The following is a 22,683-nucleotide window of genomic DNA, read 5'->3' on the forward strand; positions in this document are numbered from 1 at the left end:
ATTGTGTATATATCTGTCAGGCTGGAGCATTCCTACTGTTTCTGTTATATGGATAATGGATAGAGATGACAATGATAAATGATAGGTAGCTGAATAGTTTATAGATAGATACACATAGGCAAATATCTGTCACTTTTTTATAGTCAATAAAATTGCAGGATTGCTTAGGTAAGATGTAAAATTTTATAACGATGGTACAGCTCCTAGGGTACTAGCACAGTGCTAAATAGCTCATTGGCCTTATAATTAGCAACCAATTGATTAAGTTGCATACATTTCTGTTTGTTTATTTTATAAGCATTGTTTTGGGGGAAAAAAAGTTACTTTTTGACTGTTAAGCGCTCACTTCTGATTAATTGAAGGTCTTATTTGGGGATTGTCTTTCTTGGCATACATTTTGGGAAAGCTTTATCCTTTTTCCTACCCACACAGAGCTGTGAATAGCCGCATGATTTGGGCTCAGCCAACCGGATGTCCCCTTCAAGTTCTTTAAAGGCACTAATACATTCAGTAGCTGCTTGGAGTGCTGCTTAAGCCTCCTATAACATTGGTTCTTTGGTTCTGTGATTTCTCAATAACCCTAATAATAAACTTTGTGTTGCCAGATAACCACATGATTTTTATGACATATTAGTTTACCTCCCTATATAAACTAAATCTATTTACTTAAATATCTAAACAAATATCTATATAGCTAAATACATATTTTATTAACATATATTAATATATAATATTATCTATTCTATTACTGAGGGGGTATTTATAAATACTTTCTAAGAAAAAAGTGCTAACTTCAGTGTTGCAGTTTATTGGCAAAATAGGTTTTTTAGTGGGTTAGTGTATTTGTACCAATACAGAATTCTGTGTTTCTAAAAAGGCATATGTTTGTTCTATAAAAAAACAAACTGTTGAATAGCTATATAACTAAACACTTGGTTAAGTTGATATTTTAGAAGCTTAAAAAAGCAAACCTTGATCCATATTAATAAAAATATATTTTAGTTAAATATTTGCATTTTGTTTATGCTTAAAGTGAAGCATATAGAAGCCACCAGTTGTTAATCAACTAATAGAGTGGATATCACCAGTGTAATAGAGAAAGCATAAGCTTTTCATCCACACGGATCCTCTTGTGTCCACACAGATCTTTTCTCTAACATAAAGTTTTACCCTATGAACTTCTTCATGCAAATTTCTATCTCCCCATCCCTCTTCTTAAAAGCAGATGCATTCTCATCTTCTATAGAATTTCTTCGACAGCTAGAATTGAGCACTCTAAACTCAGAACTCATTTGGCATTTTTAATTTTTTATGTTAATTTGCAAGTATGATAAGGCTGGTGTTTCTGAGTCTCAGAATATGAGACAGTTGAGGGAGATATTATACCTTATTATATTTTTTAATTTGATTTACATAGTTTGCCTGAAGATTTAAGATGGCTATTAGAAAGAATTCTATGGACCTAGAAAAACAATAAGGTACAAGGCTAAGTGAAAAATGAGATTTATCAGGTGACGTTGTTACATAAAAGCAGAACATACCAGTCAGAAAAACCATTGTCTCTGACCTTCAAGTCTCCATAAATTTGTCCAGTGCTTCTGATAATCCCTGAACAGAGAGGGGATCTTGTTATGTCCATTAAGAAGTATGTCTTTTTCTCCTTTCGGGAATTACTAGACAGTCTTCTGTTTCTTCTCACTATTTTGAAAACTTACGGCAGCCTGGTTGGCTCAGCAGTTTAGTGTGGCCTTCAGCCCAGGGCCTGATTCTGGAGACCCGGGATCAAATCCCACATCAGGCTCCCTACATGGAGTCTGCTTCTCGCTCTGCCTGTGTCTCTGCCTCTCTCTTTCTCTCTCTGTGTCTCTCATGAATGAATGAATGAATGAATGAATGATTTAAAAACAAAAAAGAAATGACAACTTGTTTGCCCATTTCCAAGTGCAAGTAACAGATCACCAGATCTGTTCAATCCTGAGAAATTACTGAAAGACTGAGTGAATCAAAGGTAATGTAATTGGCTTTCCAGTCTCAGTAGGTCCAGATTTCAGCCTGGGTCCATTTCTAGACTAGGAAACACAGTACTGTTAGCATATTAGAAGCTGAAATGTCTGTAGGTTCAACAATAATATGTGTTGGCAGTGATTTCTGAAAGTTTGTTTCATAGTACAGTATTGCACACTTTTATTTGACTTATAATTTTTCCTTGGCAATTACTGAATTGGACATCCCTGACATATTAAGAGCCAGATCTACAAAATAAGGTTTCCATTTTTACTTCCTACCTCTCCAAAAGCAATCCAAGCAGGACTTAACTTTCTTTGGTTAAGTTCTGAATTTTTATTTCAGATAGTAAAATATGTATTTATGTGAAAATAATGGGGCTAAGGTGTGTTGTGAGAGACTTGAGATAATAAATAACTTGAAAGATGTGGAAAATATGTATATTAGTTTTCCTAGAGCTGCTATAACAAATTGCTGGCTTAAAACAGCGCAAATTTATTCTCTTAGCTTTCAGGAGGCTGTAAGTCTGAAATTAAAGTGTTGGTGGAGCCATGCCCTTTCTAAAGGTTCTAAGGGAGGTTACTTTCGGGCGTCATCCTCAGCTTCTGATGAATTCTGGAAATCTGGCATTCCTTGGTTTATAAAGGCATCATTCTAATCTCTGCCTGCCTTAGTTTTTTTTATGTTTTGTGTGTCTTTATATTTCTCCTCATAAGGGCATAGTTATTTTTGATTTAAAACTCGCCTTTTTGGAGCGCCTGGGAGTCTCAGTTGGTTAAGCCTCTAACTCTCGATTTTGGCTCAGGTCATGATTTCAGATACATGGGATCAAACCCCACATGGAGCCCCTGCATTGAACTCCACACCGGGTTCTGGGGAGCTCTGTGCTCAACGGAGAGTTACCTTGAGATTCTCTCTCCCTCTTCCTCTCCTCCTCCCCCAACTTGCACTCTCTCTAAAATAAATAAATAAAAACTAAGAAAAATAAATAAATAAAGCTCACCTTAACAAGCAACAATATGAGAAAGAAAGAGAGAGGGAGGGAGGGAGGGAGAGAGAAAGAGAAAATAGAAAAGAAAAAAAATGCTGCATAAGGAAAATTGGAGGACAATGTATGAGCCTGTGTAGAGAATTGTTTTTTTGTTTTTGTTTTAGTTTGAATTGGTTTTGTTTGATGTTTTGAATAGTTATGGTTTATTACAGAGGAAGGAAGAAGAGATTAGAAATTTCTATCTTAGATGATTCCCAGAGAACAGGAACTTCAGTATTCACTGTTCCTCTCTTAAGTTATGAATATCATCAAGATCATCTCTAGAATTCAGAAAATAACTTTATTTACTTATTAATGAGAAAGAGGTAGAGACACAGGCAGAGGGAGAAGCTCCATGCAGGAAGCCTGATGTGGGACTCCATCCCAGGTCTCCAGGATGACGCCCTGGGCTGAAGGTGGTGCTAAACCGCTGAGCCACCTGGGCTTCCCTTAATGTCACTTCATAAAATATTAGATTGGAAGATACCTAGAATTTTGAGGATATTTACAAAATAGAGATTTAAAAAGATACCTCCACTTAGATACAAAAATTATTTCTGTTATTTAATATCTGATATCCTTTTATGGAATATACATACGTTTAGAGTAGTGATGTCAAGCATATTTTAGTGGTTTCTGAATATAAATTTTAAATTAAATTTAAGATTGTTTTATGGACATAAATATAATTTTATGTCTTATAAATATTGTTAAAATATGGGAAAATAGATTAATCTTCAAATTTATTTAGTTTGGTTTTACTCTAGTTTTTAAAGTCTCCTATTTCAAGATTCTTTTAATATCATTTAACAGCATATTCATGTTGTAGTCATCAAATGAAGGAATGACATTTGTAACTAATTTGAAATTCTGATATTTTGTTCTTTATTATAGGTCATTTCCACAACAAAGAAATTTAGGTTTTTAACCATATGGCATTTTATTTTTTCATCTTCTTATATAAAACAAGTAAATTAAGGACACTCAACTGATCTTACTTTCATGTTTTAAAAAATATTTCTACTATTATAGTTTTTAATAGATAACATCTTACCTTGTATTGTAAATATGAAGCCATTCTCTAAACTGTTTGAGATAATGTCTTGAGATAATAGGTTATCATGCAATTAAAAAATAATATAGAGAAATCCCTTGTAACCTGTACCTGTTTCCCCAATAGTATTATCTTGCAAGATTATAGTACAGTATCACAACCAGGTAATAATATTGGGATAAATTAAGATGGAAAATATTTTCATCATCTCAAGGATCTTTTATATCACTCTTTATAACCATAGTCTTCTCTCACATCACCTCCCATTCCTTAAATTCTGGCAACCACTAATAAGTTTTCCATTTCTAAATTTTTTTTTCAGATTGAGAATATTATATAAAAGTAATCATATAAAATGAAGCATTTAGGGATTGGCTTCTTTCATTGAGCAGAATTCTCTGGAGATCCATCAGGTTTATAAATGTATCAGTAGCCTGTTCTTATTTCTTTCTGAGTGGTATTCCCTGTTATGGATATAACAAAGTTTGCTTAGCCATTCACCACTTGGAGAACATCTGGGTTGCTTCCAGCTTTTGGCTTTTAAGAATAATACTGCAATAAATATTCTTGTACAGGTTTAGATGGAAACATGAATTTCATTTCCCTGGGATAAATGCCCAGGAGTGTAACTGTGGGACTGTATGATAGTTGCATGTTTAGTTTAAAAAAAAAAAAAAGCCAAACTATTTTCCAGAATGGTTATATTATTTTACATTCCTGCCAGAAATGTATGGGTGATCCAGTTGTCCACATTCTCTCTTGCATTAAGTGCTTTCACTATTTTTTATTTTAGCTATTCTGATAAGCATAGGATGATATTTCATTGTGGTTTAATTTGCATTTCCCTAACAGTTAATAAAGTTGCACATCTTTCCAGGTGCTTATTTTCTATTGTATTCTTTTATTAAATGTCTTTTCACATCTTCTGCCAATTTTCTAATTAGTTTTTATTTTCATTGTTGAGTTTGAAGTGTTTCTTATATATTCTAGATCCTAGCATTTTGTTGGATATATGATTTTAATACCATAAAACTCTTAGAAGAAAATATGCAGGATACCATCATGACATTAGACATGGTGATGATTTCTTGGCTATGACACCAAAAGCACAGGCAACAAAAATAAAAATAAATTGGGCTATGTCAAAAGTAAAAACTTTTGTGCATAATTGTACATTATCAACAGAGTGAAAAGGCAACCTATGGAAGAGAAAAAAATTTGCAAATAATATATATGATAAAGATTAATGCCTAGAATATAAAAGAACGCTTATGACGACAAAGAAAAAAGAAAAAAAAAAGAAAGAAAAGAAAAAGAAAACAAACCCAAATCCCCATTTTAAAATGAGCTAAGCATCTAAATAGATGTTTCTAAAAGAAAAACTAGGGGATCCCTGGGTGGCTCAACGGTTTAGCGCCTGCCTTTGGCCCAGGGTGTGTTCCTGGAGTCCTGGGATCAAGTCCCACATCGGGTTCCCTGCATGAAGCTTGCTTCTCTCTCTGCCTGTGTCTCTGCCTCTCTCTCTGTCTCTTTGTCTCTCATGAATAAATAAATAAAATCTTTAAAAAATAAATAAATAAATAAATAAATAAATAAATAAATAAATGAAAAACTACAAATGGCCAAAAGCATATGAAATGATGCTCAAAATAATTAATCATTAGGGAAACACAAATCAAAAGCACAAAAAGATACCACTTACCATGCATTAGGATGGTTATTATTAAAACACAAAACAAAACAAAAAACAGAAAGTAAGTGTTGACTAGAATGTGGAGAAATAGCAAGTTTTGTGTATTGTTTATAGGAAGGTAAAGTAGTGCAATTACTAGGGAAAACAATATAGCAATTAATTCCTCAAAACGTTAAAACTGAAGTTATACCATGTGATTCAGCAATTCTTTTTTTTTTTTTTAAAGATTTTCCCTTCCCTTTCTATTTTTTTTATTTTTTTTTATTTTTTTAATATTTTATTTATTTATGGCAGATACAGAGAGAGAGAGAGAGAGAGAGAGAGAGAGAGAGGCAGAGACACAGGCAGAGGGAGAAGCAGGCTCCATGCACCGGGAGCCCGATGTGGGATTCGATCCCGGGTCTCCAGGATCACGCCCTGGGCCAAAGGCAGGCGCCAAACCGCTGCGCCACCCAGGGATCCCCGATTCAGCAATTCTTTATCTGAGTATACCCAAAGGAATTGAAATTAGAGATTCAAACAGATATTTATGTACCCATCTTTAGAGCAGCATTATTCACATTAACCAAAAAAGATGGAAGCACCCCAAGTTGCTTTCATTCACTGATGGTTGGAATAGATATACAATATGTTATACACATGCAATGGGATATCATTCAGCCTTAAAAAGAAAGAATTTTTGGTACATGCTACAACTGGATAAACCTTAAAAAAGTTACACTAAGAGAAATAAGACAATCATAAACGAACAAATTCTGTGTGATTCTACTTGTATGATGTATTAGTCAGGGTTTTCCAGAGAAACAAAACAATGGCATATCCAGAAGGCTGGAGAGCCAGAGAAGAATTGATATTGCAGCTCAAATCCCAAAGCAGTCTAAAGGCAGAATTCCCACTCCCTTGGGGCACCTTAGTCTTTTTTCTCTAAGGCTTTCCATTGATTGGATGAGAACCACTCATATTACGAAGAGTAATCTGCTTAACTCAAAGTCTAATTATTTAAATGTTAATCTAATTTTAAAAATACCTTCCTTCATACAAACATTTAGACTGTTGTTTGACCAAATATCTTAGTACTATGCTGTAACCGTGTTGACACACAAAATTAATTATTCCAAGTTTATCTCTTATCAATTTGGCACCCATATACATTTCTTTAAAGAATACCTAATCTACAAATAAATACAATAACAAGGTCATACTTTCACCTAACATGATACAACAATCCTGTGTATAAGCAAAACACACTAAGCCTTTCAACAGAAATGAATGAGAAGTCCTTGGGTGATTTTTCACTCTCCCTTGATGTCCTGTAAGATTACAGGATTACTAAATGTTATGAAGTAAAATTAATGATATTTAACAATATTTAAAGCAAATTTTGCAATATTTAACTATGAAGTAAAATTAACATCATTTAATGTCATGATGTTAAGTAAAATTGAATACCTAACAATAAATTTAACAATATATTTTTACTAAATATTTATATACTATAGAGTAGTGGTTCTTTACCTCGTGACATGACCTAAACCTTCATTCTTAAAGGGTATGGGACATAAGTAGTTCTGCCTAAATTGGATTACTCTATTTTTCCATTAACTTTCATCACAGGACATGGTGATACTAATGGGGAGCCTAAGGGATCTCCTGTACCTCTGTATGACCTTTGTTACCTCCACTGTGGGGTTGCAGTTCATTTTTCCAGTGTTAGTCAATATCGCACACCCCAGCCAGCATTAGTAACTCTCTCCTTTGCTTGTTGATTCAGAGTTACAAGGAACCCAAAGTGACCAGATAGCAGTCTTACCTTCCAGTTCAATAGAATTACTATGTCTCCTACTATAATTAGCCTTCCATTTGAAACTAAGATGTCTAGGCTAGCAGAGTATAAGTCATGAAAACAGAAAGAAAGATTTTTCCTAGGGCATTCCTAGCGTAAGACAAGTAATGCCACTCCCATTTCTACTCCTTGTCTCCTGTGAATCTTGAATATTGGAGAAACAGTGCTGTATATCAGAAGCTTATTCGGAACATTTACCATCTCCTGGAGAACCTTGCCCCAGCCTTGCAAGATGTTGCCGTCTATCTGGTACTATAATTGAACCCCAAAGAGGCCATTCCACACGTCTATGGAGTCAGCTGCTTCAGGATGGTGGGGAACATCATAAGACCAACCAGTTTCATGAGCATTGGCCCCTTGCTGCACTTCATTTTCTCTGAACAGTTTCCTGATCAGAAGCAATGTTGAGTGGAATACCATAATAATGGATAAGGAATTCTGCAAATCCACAGATAGTAGGTTTTGTAGAAGCATTGTATGTGGGAAAAAAAGTGTTCAGTAAGAACAAGATGCTGCCCCTTCTGTGATGGAAGCAGTCCAATGTAATCAACCTGTATAGCTTCTTGAATCTATAGCTTTATGTCTTTTGTCAAAATGGGAAGTTCTTAACCATTATTTCCTCAAATACATTCATTTATTTTTATCCCCACTATCTTTTTCTCTAATGGCATGAATGTTATTTTTTGTTGTTGCTGTAATTGCATGGGATTCTAGTCTGTTTTTTAAAATTCATTTTTCTCTATTGCTCACATTGGTTGATTTCTATTTTTCTGTATTCCTGCTTATTGATTACTTCCTTTTATTTCTTTGCTGAAGTTTTCTATTTTTATATTTGTTTCAAAGATGTTCATAATTACTCATTGAAACACTTTCGTTGTGACTGGTTTAAAATAATGGTCACATAATTCTGCCATTATTGTCATCTTGATGATGGCATCTATTGATTATCTTTTGCATTCATTTTGAGATCTTGTTTCTTGATATAACAGGTTATTTCTCACTGAATCTAGCACATTTTGGGTATCAGAAGACTGGGTCTTTTCTAAACTTTTTGTATTAGCTAGCTATTTGACACAAGTTCACCTGGAGGAAAGTGAAACTATTTTGATATTTCCAGGTAGACATAGATGCCTAGATTCACTGTTTGGCCTCTGCTATACTCAAGGCAATAGATCTTTTCATTGCCACTTGGCAGGAATTGGCTTTCTGGCTTAGTGTGTATTCTCTAGTGATACCACACTAGGGTTGTACTTGTAATCTCTAAGTAATGGTCAAAGACTAGACTCTGCGCTTTCTCTGATAGCACCCTGGTGGGAGTGTTCAGGAGTGTTCAGTTATCTCATTATACTCTTGTGAAGATGTAATTTTAGTTTTTCTCCTTTATGAAAGACCTTTTAGCTTTTTTTTTTTTTTTTTTTTTTTTTTTAGATTTTATTTATTTATCCATGAGAGACAGAGAGAGAGAGAGGCAGAGACACAGGCAGAGGTAGAAGCAGGCTCCATGAAGAGAGCCTGACCTGGGACTCGATCCTGGGTCTCCAGGATCATGCCCTGGGCTGAAGGTGGCACTAAACCACTGAACCACCCAGGCTGCCCAAAAGATCTGTTTAAAGAGAGAAAAAAAAAGAGGGTGCCTGAAGAACATCAAAGTAATTCTTAAGTGCTTTTTTACAGATAGGTATAGAATTTGGAGAAGTTTTCGGCAATAACATCTCAGAATCAATAGCATTCATTAAGGTGTTTGAACTTTGACATTTTAAAGTTTTTTTTTTTTTTTTCCTCTTTAAGTAATCTCTCTGCCAAACACCGGGCTTGAACTCACAACCCTGTGATGCTGTGAGCAAGAGGCAAATGCTCTACCACCTGAGCCAGCCAGGCACCCCCTACACTTTTACATTTTATTTTAGTTCTAAGGATTTATTTATTTATTTGAGAGAGAGAGAGCGAGAGAGAGAGCTCACATGTGGGCATGGGAGGAGTAATGGACAAAGGGAGTAAGAGAATTTCCAGAAAACTCCCCACTAAGTGAGGAGTGGGACTCAAGGCCCAGTATTACCATCCTGATATCATGACCTTGAGATCAGGACCTGACCTGAAGTCAAGAGTTGGATGCTTAGCTGACTGAGCCACCCAGGCACCCCAAACTTTCAACATTTTAAAGTTTATTGTTTTAGGGAAGGATATATATATATATATATATATATAGAGAGAGAGAGAGAGAGAGAGAGAGAGCTGTGGGGGTGAAGGAGGGGAGCAGAGGGAGAGGGAAAGAAAATACAAGCAGACTCCACGCTGAGTGTAGAGCCCAACTCGGGGCTTGATCCACCCAACTCTGAGACCATGACCTGAGCCCAAATCAAGAGATACTCAACTGACTGTTGGATTTGAAGAGAGCATTTCTGTCCAGAATCTGTGCCATTAACCTTTACATTCAAATACCTCTAAAAATTTGCTATATATTAATCAGTATGTTAAAAATTACTGCTTTTTTTAAATCATATATTCTCACTCTTTAATGTTTTACAGTGAAAATCCTATGAGATTGTTAAGTCTTACCAAGTTTCAACTTTTCCACAGAAGCTTCCATGGTCTAAATTTAAAGTAATGTCTCCGTTGTTGATAGGTTAACACATTATTGTAATAAAATTTTACCTTATTATTAATATTCTATTTTGCCTTTATTGTATGTATTTTTAGATTCTATAAACTATATGGTAGTATTTTAAGTGAAAATTCTTTTTTTAAAGATTTTTATTTTTTTATTCATGAGAGACAGATCGAGAGAGAGGCAGAGCCTCCATGCAGGCAGCCCAATGTGGGACTTGATCCCAGGACTCCAGGATCACACCCTGAGCCGAAAGGCAGACGCTTAACCACTGAACCACCCGGGCATCCTTTAAGTAAAAATTCTTAATGTTGGTAAGAATGCAACTAATTCGATGATGGGATTATAAATTGGTTAAGTTACTAGGAAAAAAAATCATTTTAACAAAATTCATAGAACCTCCAAATGTGTTATACCCTTTATCCTGCTAATTTTAAATTTTGGTAATATTTCTAATCCTATTCTGGAATATAACCACAAAGAAATGGGAAGTACAGAAGAGTTTATACATAACCTATAAATTATAGTATTATTTCTAGTAGTGGAAAATTGAAAACAATCAGAATATTAAGCTAAAAATAAGGAACTAAGTTACTCCTCATTTTTGTTACTATTTTGTCATTAAAAACATTGCTAACAGAGATCATTAATATCATGAGAAATTAACAATGCTTTCTAAGTAAAGTTATGCAAGATGTTTATGAGAGGTACTCAATATTTTTTCAAATGTCAAAAATATTTTAGAACAATTATTAAAAGTCAAAATCATTAATCAATTGTGTTTTCATCAGGATTTGCTCATGAATTGAATATTGACTTGGTTTTTTCCAGATGAGGTGGCTTGCTTTTTCCATGTAGTTGCATGCTATAGTATTTATTGAAATTTTTAAAGTATATCTTAATCCTCTTTTAAACAACATATGTGATACTGGGAGTAGGAGATGAATCTACGTTTTTTTTCTTTCTTTCTTTTTTTTTTTTTTTTTTGGATATCTTCAGTTCCCAATAAGAATTGGTCATACAAAAGTTGTTGAATAAATATAGTTTGAATGAAGTTAATTTAGTTATTTGCTATAAGATTTCATTGAAGAGATATCTATGGGCTGCCTCAGCCTTCTAGAAAATGTTAAACCTCTCATGATAACTAATCTAATAACCACCAATAATAGAATGAAATATTTCATTATAGCCAGTTATTAGTTCCTTTTCCTTTTCACAACATACATTCTGCCCATACTTATCAAAGGGCAACTATCAGATGTACATCTCTCAACACTTCCTTAACCTAATGGTAAGCACAAAATACATGCCAAAGTAAAATGTAGGTCACAGTTGATGATTCTAAATGTGTCTTAGAATATTAGAAAAACACATACTTCTGAAATCATGAAAAAAATTTAAGGAGAAACATTTTCATCATTTCAGATGTTTATTCTTAATTCTCTATACATAAAAAGGATACAAATATATTCCTTATAATAAACTTTGTTCCTCCCTCATCTATTTTTGGAAAATCTATTCCATTTCTTAAAAATTTGATACAGTTTTAACCATCTTGGTCCTGATATTTTCTTTGTGGGAATAATTTATGACTTAAAAAAAAATCTGTCTCTTCAGACGTTCTATTTCTTTAATTTTGGGTGTTTACTAGGAATTATCTATCCTAGTCAGGTTATTGAACTTATTTGCAAAAAGGTGTTTATAATATTTTTCACTTTATCCTTTTTTTTCATTTTTTACGTTTTTTATTTAAAGTCATATATAAGATTATTCCTGCATCTTCTCAATTGTTTCTTCCTTCTATTTGCCCTTTTCCTTTCCTACTTTGCAAGATTTGGCTTTATGTTCAAGGAACATTTTGTGGTCTTTGTCCAGTTTTAGTCTAGTGATAACCACCTTGCCAGGATGAACGCCCACGCGGGCAGTTGTGCCAACTGCCGTCTCTCCTGTGCTTGTTCAATGTAGAAGATGTATTTTTTTCCTATAAACCCGGGGTACTCTACCAGTTTGCTGATTTGTAGTGTCCTCATACAACCTATACTTCATCTTCCTTTTGGATAGGCATAGATCCAACATTGTACTTCTATCTCAGCTATTCAGAAAGAGAGGAAGACAATCTTCCCGTGATATTGGAAAGACTTAAATATCTTTTACAGTTCGTGCTGTCAGAAGTGACAAAGGGATTAAACATCATTTTGGCCACTGGTTCTTCAGCGATGGCTGCAAAAGGGAAGAGCTTGCTTTATTCTTTTAATGTCTTTAAGGTCTATGATAATATCTATCCCCTCTTATATTTCCTATTTTCTTTTTACTCTCTTTCTTTATTGTTGAGTCTCTATCAAGTCATTTAAGTTTTAAAAACTTTTCGAAGTACCAAAAATTTTGTTCTTCTACATTTCCTCCAACACTTGGTATGGTCCATCTTTTTAATATTTGCCACTCAAAGGAGTGGTAATAATTAATTGCACTGAGCGTTTTTTTTTTCTTTTTGTATGTTTGATTGCAATCCATATATCTTAAAACCACAAGAATTGTTTAACAAGAAGATAGCAGTACACAAGCATGTTGATTTAATTAGAAGAAATTATTTACCAAAATAAGATAGATATTAAATACAGAAATATTAAAAGTTCTCAACCAAAGCAGTCAATTGTATTACTTAGAGAGAAAGAGAGACAGAATGATGGAGAGAAAAACAGAGAGAAATATTGGATATATAATAGATTTATTACTTTGTTGAAGTGCTAAAGGGAGGCTGCCTAAGTTACCTTAATATAAATTACCTTGATATTTGTGTATGTATATGCTAAAATGTGTTTTATTAATAATTCACATTAATAATAGTCATTTGCATGACTAATCTATTATGTTTTATCTTCTATCTGGAATAGTTCACCTGTGAAACCTTGCTATAATGAGACTATGCTGACACTGTTGTTTTGTTTTGTTTTCCATTTCATTTCCAGGTAGTTTCTTGTTCATCTTTTTATTTATTAACTATTTCCCTAAGAACCTAAATTCATTTATTCCTAAAATATTAGATTTTCTACAACTGAAATAAACTCTAAGTGGTTGTAACTTAAGAACAGTAGTAGTTCTTATAATTTTATGTACAAGATTTTAATGTTAATGTTAATTATGGTATTTATTTTTCCATAGGCCAACATTGATTTCAGCCCAGCCACTTTTCAAATCTCACCTTAAAACAGGCCTTTTCAGGAACACTGACAACTGCATGCCCTGTGGAGATGAGGTAAGTCTCAGGAATTCATAAAATGTGGCTTCATATCTGAACTGTGCTTCTGAGCCACTTGAAAAGGATAAGCAACTGATGGGCCATGTGCCTTGTTGATAGCAGGACTTACTTGGTTTCCTGTTGTTCCCCACTAAGCTCTTAAATCTCATTATTCTGAAGGACTGTGGAGAGGGATTAAGTATGCCTGAGAGAGGCAGTGGTAAATTAGAGGGCAAAAATAGAAAAATCTTATATTCTTGCACTATTGGTGCTTGATATTTCCTGGAATATTGATGAATTTACTCAAATTTATTGACTAATGATTATCTTTTCTTATGTCTTTAGCCTATCCCTTCATGATACATTTTCTCATTTGGTTCACTGTTCAATTTCTAGGATGTCCAGTGACCTAATTAAATCTTAGACAATAGGCTATTTTCTCCTTCCTCTAAAATGCAATTGTATATTGATATTAATAGTTCATCTATTACTTTCTGGAATAACACAAAATAAACCTGGACTCCTATTCATGTAGAACATCTTAAGTGATACCAATGCAGTGATCAAATTGCCCTCTAGGTCTTCTTTTCAGACTAAATATGACCTGTTTCTTCAAATTTTCTTAACCCAGAATGATTTCCTGCAATTGGGTCACCTTTCTGAGTCACTGTCCCTTCCAAAATATATATGAAGGGTTCCCTTTTCTCCATATTTTCACCAATGTTTGTTATCTCTTGCCTTTTGATGACAATAATCTCAATAGGTTTGAGGTAATGTCTCATTGTGGTTTTGATTTGCATTTCCCTGGTCATTAGTCATACTGAGCATCTATTCAGTTCCTCTGCCCATTTTTAAGTCAGACTGTTTTTTTTTATTGACTTGTATGAATTCATTATATATTTTGGATATTAATCCTTTATTAGATATTTGATTTCCAAATATTTCTATTTCATAGTTTTCTTTTTTTTAATTTTTATTTATTTATGATAGTCACAGAGAGAGAGAGAGAGAGAGAGAGGCAGAGACACAGGCAGAGGGAGAAGCAGGCTCCATGCACCGGGAGCCCGATGTGGGATTCGATCCCGGGTCTCCAGGATCGCGCCCTGAGCCAAAGGCAGGCGCCAAACCGCTGCGCCACCCAGGGATCCCTATTTTGTTTCTTTTGCTATGTAGAAGTATTTTAGTTTGATGTGTCCTGCATATTGATTTTTGCTCTTGTTGTTTGTACTTTTGGTGTCATGTGAAAAAAAAATATTGCAAAGACCAATGTAAAGGAGATTTTTCCATTTTTTTTCCCCTCTAGGAATTATATGTTTTCAGGTTTTATGTTTAAGTGTTTAACCCATTTTGGATTAATTTTCTGAGTGATATAAAATAGGAGTCCAAAATCACTTTTCTATAAGTGGATATCCAGTTTTCCAAACACCATTTGATGAGACTGTCCTTTCCCTATTTAATATTCTTGGCTTTCTTGTCCAAATAGTTCACCATTATTCATTATCTCCAACATAAGGAAATAAGTGTTCATCAATAGATGAATGAATAAAGACACACAAAATGGACTATTATTCAGTCATGAGAAAGAAGGAAATTCTACCATTTGCAAGAACATGGATGGTACTTGAGAACATTATGCAAAATGAAATAAAATAGGCAGAGAAAAACAACTATTATATGATATTACTTTTGTGTGATCTTAAGAGTTAAACTCATGGAAATAGAATAGAATGGTGGTTATCAGGGGCTGGAGGAGCATGATTGAAGAAGTGGGGAGATGTTGGTCAAAGGGTACAGACTCCCAGTTATAAAAGAATAAGTTCTGGGGATGTAATTCACAGTATTGAATTGACTGTGACTATAATTAATATTATTAGGTTACATACTTGAAAGTTGCTGAGAGAGTAGACCTTAAATGTTCTTACCACAAAAAAGAAATGGTAATTTTGTGATGAGATGGAGGTAAAGGTAAGAGAATAATCATTCTGCAATTATATAAGGGTATCAAATTAAAAAGTTGTACATCACTTATAAAATATATGTCAATTATAGCTCAAATGAAGTGGGGGAAAATTATATATGAACTATTCAAGAAATACTTCAGATAAATTCTTCAAAATACCAAGTAAAAAGAATACATATGGGGATACAGCACCACCAAGCAGTTGGTTTATTGGAATTAAACAATCAAAAAAGATACTTAAGGATTGAGACATTTGACAGGCTTATTGATTCTTAAAAGCAGTGCATTTCTGAGAAAAGTAGCCTCAGTAAGGCTTATCAGTATCTGAGAGTGCTCCATTAAGAAAGTGGGAGATGAACTAAAACTTAAAAGATGAATAGGTTTTCATAATGACTTACAGTGGTACTTAGTAATAAGGAACTATATTTCAAATAAAATAATCCTACTCAATGTCTCTTCTGTTTGATGTTTGTACAAGTGAAAAGGAAGGAGAGTCTGAATTGGCATGTGGCAGCACAGCAGGTGCTAAACAAACACAACACTTTGTGCTCTTGTACGAAATATCATGAAAAAAACACCTCCTACTTTCCATATGCATACAAATGTATTAAATATGGATTCCTTACCTATACAATATAATAAATTAAGTCCCACATTTTAAGTATATATAAGTATAGGTATGCATACATTTATACTTTCATGTATAAGTTTATATTTTTAATAAAATGATCAGTGTGGAATTTCACACGCTTGTATGAAATTTTATAGTGGGTTTTATGATAGTTAAGTAATTAGTCAAATAAATCTTCCTCAAAATTATTGTACACTGTAAAGTTTCCTGTGATATAAAAAATAAAATGTTAATGATCCATGAATTTTCAAAGAACAAATGCAGCATACACAATATATTAAAATGCTAGCACTTTTATTTAAAAAAAAATCAGTGAGTCCAAGGAAACCTAATGACAAAATATAAAAATTGTTTTTATTATTCTAGAATTGGGACAAAAGTATCAGATAAGTAACATATTGGTTAAGTGATAATGATACTCTTAGGCTTGTTATTTAGGAAAACTTGTAAAGCAAGGAATATACTACATATTAATGCAAGCAGCCATCTTTTGTCTATAGTAATGTTCTTGAAAGGTTGAATTATTTGCGTGGAAACTATCAGGACAATTCAAGAAAATTATTTGAATTATTACAATGAATGAATGTTGGAGTTTATTTTAAGATGTTTACTGCTTGCAGCATTTTGGGGATTTCATATCTCTGGAATATAAAGAAAGTTCTGGCATTTTTTGTCCTTTATTGTTACTTCATATGTGCACAGATTTCCAGAAAGAAAAGACCAAAATCTGGTCAAATGGTTGAAAATGATGAGCAAGAGTGAAAGTACATGCTCATCATCTCAAAGAGAGTAAGTCTTTTTTACACTGACATTTAGGCAATCTGAACTTCATATACTCCATGGGGAAACTGACAATTTCTTGATTGATGAGGAGGAGTTGGTGATATAGAAATAACTGTTGCCAAGTTCTGGCCAATAATTCCAATATATTTCTTTCATTCTTAATAAAATTTCAAAACCTGAGATGTTGTAATAAAGTAATTGTAGCATGGTTCTTGGATGATGGAAAGAACTCGAGTGAATATCCTTTAATAAATGTTTTTTCTTGCCAGATTTTTAAAATAGTGTTTTTAATATATATATATGTGCTTGCTGATAAGAAAAATGCTAAATTTCTTCATCCTTTAATAGTTTACATATTGACTCATTCCCCTCTCTACTACCACCCAATAGTTAACTTTTAGTGGTCTGTTACTCATTAGTGATATTTTCAGTAAATTAAATCTATCTATAATTAAAATTTTTTTCAGTTGAATTATTTTGATGTTTCAATTTCCCCCTTCAAGATTTTAGCCAAGTATATTTGATGTATTTCACTGTATTTCACTGTTCCTGTGTTTTTAAAACAAGCACTAATGAGAAATTAAAAGTAGCTGTAAACACTCAGACTCAATTTTCTCAGTCGCTGAATTCAGTGCAGTTAAAGCTAACAAATACTTTATTATATTGTGGTCAACATTATGGTAGAATATTCTCATTGATGGATATAAATTTAGCCTATTCCCCCACTAACATTTTTGTTATGTTCCAAAAGCTGCCTGCAAAGAAGTTTAGCACTTTGAAATGCAGTTTTTTTAAAATTCCTCTTATAAACAATACCTTACAAGGTGATTAATTGTTGAAGCAAGTTCACAAATACTATTTACCATAATGTCATAGAAAAATATATTGACTGCAACATTTCTATTGTTATTAACCACAACTCATAACCTAGTTTCTATGGAAAGTATATTCAAAATTCTGTCGGGAAATGCAGGTCTATTTTCCCCAAGTAAGCAATGGGAATGGGAACTCCTGGGGTTGTTTTAGCAGTAGGAAAGAGATTCCAGAACGAGCTTCCACAAGGTGACGTCTTTAGGTGAAAAGATATTGGACAGCAGAGTATTGGGGTTACAAGAAGTATGGCTCATTTATTGTAAAAACACACACAAAAAAAACTCTAAATGAGAATTCTTAAGTGTTATTGTATACTGACATCTTCTGTTGCTCTCTGGCTGCCTAGAACCACACTGTTGGGTCAGCCTTTTACAGAGAGAGCCTCACATTCCAAAATATTTACTCCAAATTACTATAATAAAAACTTGCATTCTTCCAGAGAAGATGCTTTAGGATAATGTTTTGAGAAGAGACTGGTAAAAGAAATTCACAAAAATATTTGAAGGCTAATAGTCTAATCTTTTATTTCACACACTTTAGTCTGTATCTGAATGATAATTTCACAGTGGAGTTTGTACTTATAAAAGGACTTCCGTTAGCACCACTAAAAAAACTGTAGCATTAATATGTGTAGCTCAGTTATGTACAAAGGCCATTATAATCCTAAAGTAATATAGGGTGATGCCTTGTAAAATAAAGAATGAGAGAGAATTCAACTCTACTATCTTAATGGTCATTGATAAAAATCTATGTCTTGAAACCTAATGCCTTTAGTTATAGAATGGCATGATATTTTGGTTATCTTGAATAAGAATACAATCAATTATAAAAATGGTAGAAACGAAACTGATTATGTTTTTCTGAACAAGATGACGGAACTGATAAAGATTTATTTAGTTTAATATATTTATAACATGTAATATTACTGACATTAAGTATTTAATTTTTTTTATAATGCCTCTGCATGTAGAATTTTACCATATCTTCCAGGTTTGGGAGGATGGGTAATATATTTGATTCATTTAATAATCATTTTGAGTTTCTTTATGAATTCACTTATTGTGTATATATCTGTTAATATACAGTATTTTAGCATCAACTTTAATAACTACTTTCCTAGATAATGGTAAGAAATATTTCTTGTTTTCTTACACTATTTATAAAATTAGAGCTAATATTTATGTAGTGCTTAACATGCTCCTGGCACTGCTCTATGTTCTTTAACATATAAATGTATGAAATCTTTATAGCAATCCTATGTGATATTACTATCTCCATTTAATAAATGAGAAAACTGAGGTACACTATTTACGTAACTTGGCCAAGACTACACAGCTAGTAAATGTAGAGAGTATTATGTAATTTATCTATTTTACCAAAGATATTTTCCAGTGTTTAGGCATAGGAAAATATTCAGGATACTTTTAAAGTCATCTACCTTGAGAAGGTAGTCTATCTGGAGGGATGATGTTCTTAAATACCTAAACACAGGGGTGCCTAGTTGGCTCTGTCACTTTAGTATCTGGTGTACCTTCAGCTCAGGTCATGATCCTGGGGTCCTGGGCTCCAGTCCTACATCAGGCTCCCTGCTCACTGGGAATGTCTGCTTCCCCCTCTCCCTCTGACCCCTCTGCTATGCTCTCGCTCTTTCTCTCTAAAATGAATAAACTAAAAAATATTTTAAAAATACCTAAACACAGAGAAAACAAATATGTAATCACAATGTTTTTCAGTGTCCTGTGGTCAATTACATGACATGGAACAAATAAGAGACACGTGGTAATTTAGTAAGCATGGCATAGCTGAATATTTTCAAGGAAGGGGAATTATAATTTGAATGAAGTGTGGAGAATGACTTGTCAGGCAATAGTGATAACTTGAAGAAATCCAGAGAATTAATGATAGCAAGATGAAATTAGTGGCAAGTAGCAAGAGAAAAATTAGGGAGCATTTGGAAACTAGAATGCACATGTAGTTTGTAAGATATTGGCACGAGGTAGGAAATGGGGCACTGAATAGGCTTCTGGGCTAGGCGTTAGGGTAGTTGCTGTTGATAATCAGTCATTTAGACAAAGTAAAAGGAAAAAGCACCAGCACTGGCAAATTTGGGCTGGAGGATAAATGACTTCAGATATGGACATACTGATTTGAGTTATAATGTGGGAGATTTTGTATATGTGATGGCATAGGGACAAGTTGGATTCTGCTGTGATTATTATACTATAATTAGATTTTTAATGAAATTAGAATTTTTAAAAAATCTGAATTCAAATCAGAGTAGTATAGAGTTGATTTTACAAAAGTTCTTAGATTTATGTGACAAAATGGTGATTTATTGATTGTGTACTTCAAAAAAAGTTTATGTTTTATAATATTTACAAATGATTGTCTAATGTCTGACATTTTAAAAAATAAATTTTGCACTAGAGCCTCTGTGAAACTTTCTTTTGCTCAGGGTTTGGGTTTGTCGGGTCCTCAGGGCACTCCATGGGGCTGCCCCCAAATCTCCTCAACAGGTGAGCAAGTGTCCACTCCTGGCTTGACTACAAAAGGTGGACCAGGGCAGCGGCCCTCAACAGGCCTCTATCTATAGTGCAGACAAGAGACCATGGAAGGACCTTGGGCCGAGGCATTGAAGGACAGATGGTCAGCAGCACTTTAGTTTAGATAAAGAAGGATATTTCCTTAGTGTGGATTGCTGCCTTTAGTAAAAACATGTCCATTTGCCATTCACTCCACCAGTTGTGAAGAAACTGCTGGGATAGAAGAAATCATGTGCTGCCTCTGGATGAGCAGGTAGGAGAGCAGAATGGAAAAAAAAAAAAAAAGTAGTTTGAGAAAGCAGTTAAATGTCTGGCAGAGAAACTAAAGAAAACAGGACAATTAGATAAGCTTGAGAAAGCCATCATCACTCAAAATTGTAATACTAAATGTCTTACCATACCAAGCACTTGCTCTGAAATTCAGAAACTGAGGAGACCCATTATGATAGATCAGTGGGATAAGACAGGCCTTCACAGCTTCTTTGAACAAACCAGGTCTCTTGATGGTTGTCTTCAAGTATCCCATTGAAAAGGACAGCCACATTTATGTGTTGCTGACCATGGTACTGGCCTGATCTTCACAGACATCACGAAATCAAAGCAATTGTAAACTGTGAATGTGCTTTTAATCTTTAAAAAGATCTGAAGTATGTTTACACTTTACTATTACCAGAGATTTGAGACACAAGTTTTGCTTCCAGTATTGAAATCCTAATAGAACTGTCACCTCTAGATGATTATACCTGCTCCATTCCTGGAAATACTAATTTCCCAGTGAGAACTGAGCCACAGAGTAATTACACACCAGAAACTCCATCTCCTGGATGTATCATGGAAAATGGAAAAACATGATCAACAGATGAACGGATATAGGATCTCCAGCAGAACTATCTCCTACTACTTTTTCTGTGTTAACCATAGTTTGAATTTGCAGCCAGTTACTCATTTAGGTGTTCAGTAGCATATTATGAATTAAACTGGAGGGTTGGAGAGAATTTTCAGGCATCACTGCTCTCACTCTGTAGATGGCTTCACAGATCCATCAAACCCAGAAAGGTTCTGCATAGGGTTATTCTCTAATATCAACCAAAATGTGACTGTAGAAATGACAAGAAGACATATAGGAAGAGGAGTATGCTTATATTAGATAGGTGGGGAAGTTTTCACCGAGTGCCTAAAGTGATACTGTAGTCTTTTGCAGAGCCCCAAGTATAATCAGAGATAGAGCTAGCACCCTGCAACAGAGTGTAAAATTCCACCAGGCTGCAGTCTGAAGATCTTCACTAACCAGGAATTTGCTGCTCTTCTCGCAGTGTGCTAATCAGAGTTTTGAAGCTGTGTATCAACTAGGATGTGCATCCTAAGAATGAGTTTTGTGAAATACTAGGAAGCAGAATACAGAAGGCACATGGTAACGAACACTCACCAGATTGTGTTGGGGAATGACTGCATAAGAAGGTTTCCAGAAGGAACTGTCCTCTACAAAGATGCCATGAATGTGATGGTTCAGATGGAGACTTTATCTTATGCAAGGTCAAGCTGAAAACAGTATGGATTCCTCCTTTTGTCCCTTGAGAAAGGGCGGCCTAGCCTCAGATAATATGTAAACAACCTCTAAAGTAGATTGAGATGAAAAACAGAGAGTGTGCTTTGTCAGCTTTTGCGTGAGAACTGAATAAATGCAGCCTGCAAGGGCAAGAGCTTGCCCTTAGCCCTAGAGGCTTTGAGACCCCCACTGTGTATTCATTCATTCATAGCCATGCAGCACCAACAGGATTGAACTTCATCTGAATGGACCTCTACAGTGGTTGGACAAAGTATTAACTCACATATGATCCCTTTGTTACAGAGAACTTGGTTCTTGTCTCACAGAGTCAAAGAATGAATCTTGAGGACACAGGAGCGTGAGTAAAGGATAGAAGCTTATTAAGTAAAGATACAGAGAAAGCTCTTAGGAGTGAGAGGGGTCCCGACAATGTTGCCACTGAGGGCTTGTAGGGTTGGTCTTTTACTGAAAGCCTGATCAGGGAACCTAAATCCTTTTAAACTATCCATTGATATCACCATTGAGTAAGGACTAGTGATAACATCGTTAATGGCTTACTTCCTTTTTAGAGTCTGATGATTTTTTTGGTTACAGTAGGTGTTAGAACAAGACACCCTCCTCACCCACACCTTAGGGCAGTGTGGTGTGGCTTGTTCTCTTATCTCTGGTTTCCTTACACCTCAGCATTTTGGGGATTTTTGTGAGCCTGCTTCCCTGGCTGCCTACCTAGCCCTGCCTAGCCTCATCTGTCCCTGACTCACCTTCAGGTGTGTTGCTTAAGCATGTCATCAAGCTTTATTGCCAATCAAGTCCCATCAAAAGGCGAAATGTAACAACTCTTTTGTCTTTTGTCATAGTGTTTGTCATAGCCCCATGGGCTGTT

At 34.5% G+C, this 22,683-nt stretch overlaps 3 pseudogenes; 1 reads left to right on the forward strand and 2 right to left on the reverse strand.

Moving 5' to 3' along the window:
* Window positions 1-1,292, reverse strand: part of LOC112661832 (40S ribosomal protein S3a-like) — a 34,984-nt pseudogene extending 33,692 nt beyond the window's left edge.
* A 10,704-nt stretch (window positions 1,293-11,996) lies between these two features.
* LOC112661706 (60S ribosomal protein L26-like) lies at window positions 11,997-12,423 on the reverse strand (annotated as a pseudogene).
* An 8,017-nt stretch (window positions 12,424-20,440) lies between these two features.
* Window positions 20,441-21,797, forward strand: LOC112661679 (mothers against decapentaplegic homolog 2-like; annotated as a pseudogene).
* The last annotated feature ends 886 nt before the right edge of the window (window positions 21,798-22,683 follow it).

This window comes from Canis lupus, chromosome 31 (assembly GCF_003254725.2).
Source record: "Canis lupus dingo isolate Sandy chromosome 31, ASM325472v2, whole genome shotgun sequence".
NCBI lineage: Eukaryota > Metazoa > Chordata > Mammalia > Carnivora > Canidae > Canis > Canis lupus.